Source organism: Scyliorhinus torazame, chromosome 14 (genome assembly GCF_047496885.1).
Source record: "Scyliorhinus torazame isolate Kashiwa2021f chromosome 14, sScyTor2.1, whole genome shotgun sequence".
In the NCBI taxonomy this organism is placed as follows: Eukaryota; Metazoa; Chordata; class Chondrichthyes; order Carcharhiniformes; family Scyliorhinidae; genus Scyliorhinus; species Scyliorhinus torazame.
Genome location: NC_092720.1, coordinates 165764418 through 165770996, shown reverse-complemented (window position 1 = coordinate 165770996; position 6579 = coordinate 165764418). Strand labels below are relative to the sequence as shown.

At 44.4% G+C, this 6579-nt stretch overlaps 3 non-coding genes across 3 annotated transcripts; all 3 read left to right on the top strand.

The window, feature by feature from the left end:
* Positions 1 to 243: 243 nt before the first annotated feature.
* trnaw-cca (transfer RNA tryptophan (anticodon CCA)) lies at positions 244 to 315 on the top strand. Its single transcript has one exon. It is a non-coding gene; the product is annotated as a tRNA-Trp (tRNA).
* A 2097-nt stretch (positions 316 to 2412) lies between these two features.
* Positions 2413 to 2484, top strand: trnaw-cca (transfer RNA tryptophan (anticodon CCA)). The gene has a single exon. It is a non-coding gene; the product is annotated as a tRNA-Trp (tRNA).
* A 2100-nt stretch (positions 2485 to 4584) lies between these two features.
* On the top strand, positions 4585 to 4656 carry trnaw-cca (transfer RNA tryptophan (anticodon CCA)). Its single transcript has one exon. It is a non-coding gene; the product is annotated as a tRNA-Trp (tRNA).
* Positions 4657 to 6579: the final 1923 nt, after the last annotated feature.

The following is a 6579-nucleotide window of genomic DNA, read 5'->3' as shown; positions in this document are numbered from 1 at the left end:
AAGTCACTGAATGTAATGAAAATTTGCGAATAAATTTATCCCACAGGATAATGTTGAGTTTCTGCTCTCACTCAATTTGCTTTTCCTGTTACGCTTCCATTCGATATAAATCCACAGAAAGTAAAGGAAAGGAGGGAGGGAGTAAATATCCTGATTCCTTTGATAATCCTGTTTCATCATCAATTTACAAAATAGTCAAAGAGTAAAACAATCTATGCGGAGAAATAAAAAAACCATTGGTCGGGGCCTGTGGCGCAACGGTAGCGTGTCTGACTCCAGATCAGAAGGTTGCGTGTTCAAATCGCGTCAGGCTCACGGTGATCTTCAATGATTTTATATCTGGACCAAGTTTATTGTGTCGGCATCTTCTCGAAATTACTCGCTCAAAAGCAGCATGTAAATAATGCTTTCCCGATTTTTCAGGCTTGCCCACCCAGTTTATATTTTTCCACCTGTTTTATATCCGAACAAAATATCAGGAGATTCAATCTCGTCCTGTTCAAGCAGAATGGCAGTGAGTTCAGTCAGAAATCTTGACAAACAACAGCAATTTATTTTTGCTCACTGTACACAGTTATAGTGATCTGTAATAAACAGCAGGAGAGGGAACCGCAGTCTGCAGTCTGCAGTCTTCACCTGAACGGTGAGTCTGATTTACAGTTTTGGGATTTCGGAGAGCGGGGGAGTTATTGTGGAAACTGAAGTCACTTTTCCTGTGAATCGAGCCGCAGAAAGAACCCCGGCCGGCCTGAGAGTCCCCGAACTCAAGGACAGTGGGAGTCTGGAGTCATGACAGATCACGGAGAAATGGAAAGAGATTCGAAAGAGGGAAGAAGTGGGGTAGGAAAAGGACGGGAAAGACGGAGGGTGACACAATGGGTGACATTGAGAGAGGATCAGGGGGAGGGAGCTGAAGGTAGGGAGGTAGCTGGAAGCAGGGCTCCGGGTAAAACATATCTTTGGTTGTAAACCATTAAGAACAACACCACGTTGAAGTCGAACAGGCATAGTTGGAATCACGAGTTTTCGGAGCGTAACTCCTTCATCATGTGAGTGAAGAGATAGGTTGCACAAACACATCATATATAGACAAAGCTGTAACTAGTCTGTTTCGATTGTTCACATTCGTCCGAGAGGGGAAAATGGGGTTCTCTGTGTTTATTGAGGTTTATTACAGGATATTCTTATGTTTCCTTATTGCCCCTCTGTGGGGTATTATGGATGTTGTGATACAAACATTTCCTCTTCTCGAAGTTCAAGGAGTATTGTGAGCTGTGTTTGGACCTGTATCTACGGAAGGATGTTCTGACCTTAGAAAGGGTCCATAGGATGTTTACAAGAATGATGCGTGGAATGAAGAGCTTGACATAGGAGGAGCAGTTGAGTACTCTGGGCCTGTTGTCGATGGCGTTTAGAAGGATGAGGCGGATCTTTTTCAAACTTAGAGGATATTGAGAGGCCTAGATGGAGCGGAGGTGGAGAAAATGTTTCCAGTAACATGAAACCAAGGCTACAGCCTCAGACAGAAAGGGCATTCCTTTAAAACTGCGACGACGAGTAATATCATCAGCCAGAGGGTGGTGAATGTGTAGAACATTGCCGCAGAAGGCTGTGGAGGCCAAATCACTGACTGTCTTTAAGACAGAGACAGATAGGTTCTTGATGAATAAGGAGATCAGGGGTTATTGGGAGAAAGCAGGAGAATGGGGATGGGAAACGTATCAGCCATGATTGAACGGCGGAGCAGTCTCGATGAGCTGAGTGGCCTAATTCTGCTCCTCCCTATTCCTAAAGTCGGAATATTGATCATCAGCCAGACAGTGAGACAATACAGCACAATAAAACACAGGGAGAAACAATGGGAAATAACAAACCCATTCGATTGGAATGTTCAATATCGTTTGGAATTGATAAAACCCCGAATGAAAAGGAAATCAAATTGGAATTTCCGTCATTTTAGAAATCTGGGAGAGAAAGGAGAAACGAAGAGAGGAATGTAGGAAGGAGGAAAAGAAAGGATGGATCAGCTCCCTTGTTGCTGGGACACTGCTGGTCCACAGTTTGTACCATCTAACCGATTAAAAACAAAAGGAAATCAAACTCTATCATTCGTGGATTCAGTCAGATTAGGATTCATTTTGCACCCAAATGACGGAGTATTTCTAAGTCACTGAATGTAATGAAAATTTGGGAATAAATTTATCCCACAGGATAATGTTGTGTTTCTGCTCTCACTCAATTTGCTTTTCCTGTTACTCTTCCATTCGATATAAATCCACAGAAAGTAAAGGAAAGGAGGGAGGGAGTAAATATCCTGATTCCTTTGATAATCCTGTTTCATCATCAATTTACAAAATAGTCAAAGAGTTAGTAAAACAATCTACGCGGAGAAACAAAAGCGACCAGAGGTTGGGACCTGTAGCGCAACGGTAGCGCGTCTGACGCCAGATCAGAAGGATGCGTGTTCAAATCACGTCAGGCTCACGGTGATCTGCCAGGAGTTTATATCTGGACTAAGTTCATTGTGTCGGCATCTTCACGAAATTACTTGCTCAAAAGCAGCATGTAAATAATCCTTTCCCGATTTTTCAGGCTTGCCCGCCCAGTTTATATTTTTCCACCTGTTTTATATCCGAACAAAATATCAGGAGATTCAATCTCGTCCTGTTCAAGCAGAATGGCAGTGAGTTCAGTCAGAAATCTTGACAAACGACAGCAATTTATTTTTGCTCACTGTACACAGTTATAGTGATCTGTAATAAACCGCAGGAGAGGGAACCACAGTCCGCAGTCCGCAGTCTTCACCCGAACGGTGAGTCTGATTTACAGTTTTGAGATTTCGGAGAACGGGGGAGTTATTGTGGAAACTGAAGTCACTTTTCCTGTGAATCGAGCCGCAGAAAGAGCCCTGGCCGGCCTGAGAGTCCCCGAACTCAAGGTCAGTGGGAGTCTGGAGACATGGCAGATCACAGAGAAATGGAAAGAGATTCGAAAGAGGGAAGAAGTGGGGTAGGAAAAGGACGGGAAAGACGGAGGGTGACACAATGGGTGACATTGAGAGAGGAGCAGGGGGAGTGAGCCGAAGGTAGGGAGGTAGCTGGAAGCAGGGCTCCGGGTAAAACATCTCTTTGGTTGTAAGTCATTAAGAACAACACCACGTTGAAGTCGAACAGGCCTAGTTGGAATCACGAGTTTTCGGAGTGTAACTCCTTCATCAGGTGAGTGAAGAGATAGGTTGCACAAACACATCATATATAGACAAAGCTGTAACTAGTCTGTTTCGATTGTTCACATTCGTCCGAGAGGGGAAGATGGGGTTCTCTGTTTTTATTGTGGTTTATTACAGGATATTCTTATGTTTCCTTATAGCCTCTCTGTGGGGTATTATGGATGTTGTGATACAAACATTTCCTCTTCTCGAAGTTCAAGGAGTATTGTGAGCTGTGTTTGGACCTGTATCTACGGAAGGATGTTCTGACCTTAGAAAGGGTCCATAGGATGTTCACAAGAATGATCCGTGGAATGAAGAGCTTGACATAGGAGGAGCAGTTGAGTACTCTGGGCCTGTTGTCGATGGCGTTTAGAAGGATGAGGCGGATCTTTTTCAAACTTACAGGATATTGAGAGGCCTAGGTGGAGTGGAGGTGGAGAAAATGTTTCCAAAAACATGAAACCAAGGCTACAGCCTCAGACTGAAAGAGCAATCCATTAAAACTGAGACGACGAGGAATTTCATCAGCCAGTGGGTGGTGAATGTGGAGAACATTGCCTCAGAAGGCTGTGGAGGCCAAATCACTGACTGTCTTTAAGACATAGACAGATAGGTTGTTGATGAATAAGGGGACCAGAAGTTATAGGGAGAAAGCAGGAGAATGGGGATGGGAAACATATCAGCCATGATTGAACGGCGGAGCAGTCTCGATGGGCTGAGTGGCCTAGTTCTGCTCCTCCCTATTCCTAAAGTCGGAATATTGACCATCAACCAGACAGTGAGACAATACAGCACAATGAAACACAGGGAGCAACAATGGGAAATAACAAACCAATTCGATTGGAATGTTCAATATCGTTTGGAATTGATAAAACCCCGAATGAAAAGGAAATCAAATTGGAATTTCCGTCATTTTAGAAATCTGGGAGAGAAAAGAGAAACGAAGAGAGGAATGTAGGAAGGAGGAAAAGAAAGGATGGATCAGCTCCCTTGTACCTGGGACACTGTTGGTCCACAGTTTGTAGCATCTAACCGATTAAAAACACAAGGAAATCAAACTCTTATCATTCGTGGATTCAGTCAGATTAGGATTCATTTTGCACCCAAATGCCGGAGTATTTCTAAGTCACTGAATGTAATGAAAATTTGCGAATAAATTTATCCCACCGGATAATGTTGTGTTTCTGCTCTCACTCAATTTGCTGTTCCTGTTACGCTTCCATTCGATATAAATCCACAGAAAGTAAAGGAAAGGAGGGAGGGAGTAAATATCCTGATTCCTTTGATAATCCTGTTTGATCATCAATTTACAAAATAGAGTCAAAGAGTTAGTAAAACAATCTATGCGGATAAATAAAAAGGACCAGTGGTTGGGGCCTGTGGCGCAACGGTAGCGCGTCTGACTCCAGATCAGAAGGTTGCGTGTTCAAATCACGTCAGGCTCACGGTGATCTTCCAGAATTTTATATGTGGACTAAGTTCATTGTGTCGGCATCTTCTCGAAATTACTCGCTCAAAAGCAGCATGTAAATAATCCTTTCCCGATTTTTCAGGCTTGCCCACCCAGTTTATATTTTTCCACCAGTTTTATTTCCGAACAAAATATCAGGAGACTCAATCTCGTCCTGTTCAGCAGAATGGCAGTGAGTTCAGTCAGAAATCTTGACAAACAACAGCAATTTAATTCTGCTCACTGTACACAGTTATAGTGATCTGTAATAAACAGCAGGAGAGGGAACCGCAGTCCGCAGTCTTCACCTCAACAGTGAATCTGAATTTCAGTTTGGGGATTTCGGAGAGCGGGGGAGTTATTGTGGAAACTGAAGTCACTTTTCCTGTGAATGGAGCCGCAGAAAGAGCCTTGGCCGGCCTGAGATTCCCCGAACTCAGGGTCAGTGGGAGTCTGGAGACAAGACTGATCACAGAGAAATGGAAAGAGATTCGAAAGAGGGATGAAGTGGGGTAGGAAAAGGACGGGAAAGACGGAGGGTGACACAATGGGAGACATTGAGAGAGGAGCCAATCACCGGTTAGGTCACACTGACTATAAAGACAGAGGGCATCAGTTTTCCCGCTCATTCGGGATGCAGCCTCTCAGAAGGACAGAGCTTACAGCTTACAGCACAGATCTTCACCATATGCTGAGTGCATAGACTGCTTAGGATAGGCATAGGTCTTTAGTTCAATCTAACATCGTGTTAACCCACAGTGAAAGTATGTTCAACAGTTTCTAGCTTAATAAAATAGTGTTGTTCTATTTTAAGTGTTGGTCGCCTGTATGTGTTCCACGGATCCAAAGCACCCAACACATCATAACCCAGTCAAGATCTTGACCGAGCACACCCCTACGCAACTATTGCTCGACGGTAGATGAATGGATGGTTCAGTCAGCCAAATCAGAGCAGCTCGCTGGACACTACTGTTACAAGACAGGGACATTACGGTAAAACGTACCAAAACCCCACATTTCTGGCCAATAATCTCCAATATGCAGGGACCCCACATGACTGCCAGATCATAGCTGCCCAACACCACAGATGATCCTTTATCCCAAAGTCACTACACCCACGCACTGGCAGTAAGACACAGAATTCCCAAGCCACAGGGGATGCTTTGAAAATGTATGTAGACGGTTCCTCTACAATCGAAAATAGAGTTAGAAAAACTGGTTGTGAAACTTACGTAGAAGATGCACAGGGACGCCCACTGGAAGAGATCACTTTAAATTTGCCCGGTCACCTAGGTTCACATGCAGCAGAGCTCGCAGCCATAGCTTATGTGATTCAGCACCCCGACTCTTTTCCAACCCCCGCAGACATACACTCGGACAGCCTGTATGTGTGCAACAGCTGAACAGAATTCTTGCCCCTGTGGGAATCTCGAGGTTTTGTTTCAGCCGATGGAGAACCCCTACCCTCTGCACCGTTGTTAAAGCACATTCTCAAGACAGCCTCAGACCGCACATATGGTATTAAGAAGCCATCATCTCTGCTCCCCAGCCAGCAGTCGCCTTAGCCAAAGCAGGATCACACCATGGTCACTTGTGCCAGCCACCCGAAAGCGAACCGGTACAATCAGGCCAGGTTTCCCAGATCTATCACAATCCCAAAAAGCAGACAACACCCGCAAAAAGGGTTTAGACGGCACCTTCCCAGCCCCCTATGATAAATGGAAGTACGCACTGACTGTACAGGATGGCATAGTTTTAAAAAACGGAATTTATGTGGTCACCATCCAGGACAGAAACCAGCTCATTTTCCAATTTCATGACGGACATGGACATCAGGGGATACACAATACCATTGCCCATTTGAGACCTTTGTGTTGGTGGCCCGATTTAAAAAGTGATGGAACCCATTATGTCGAGT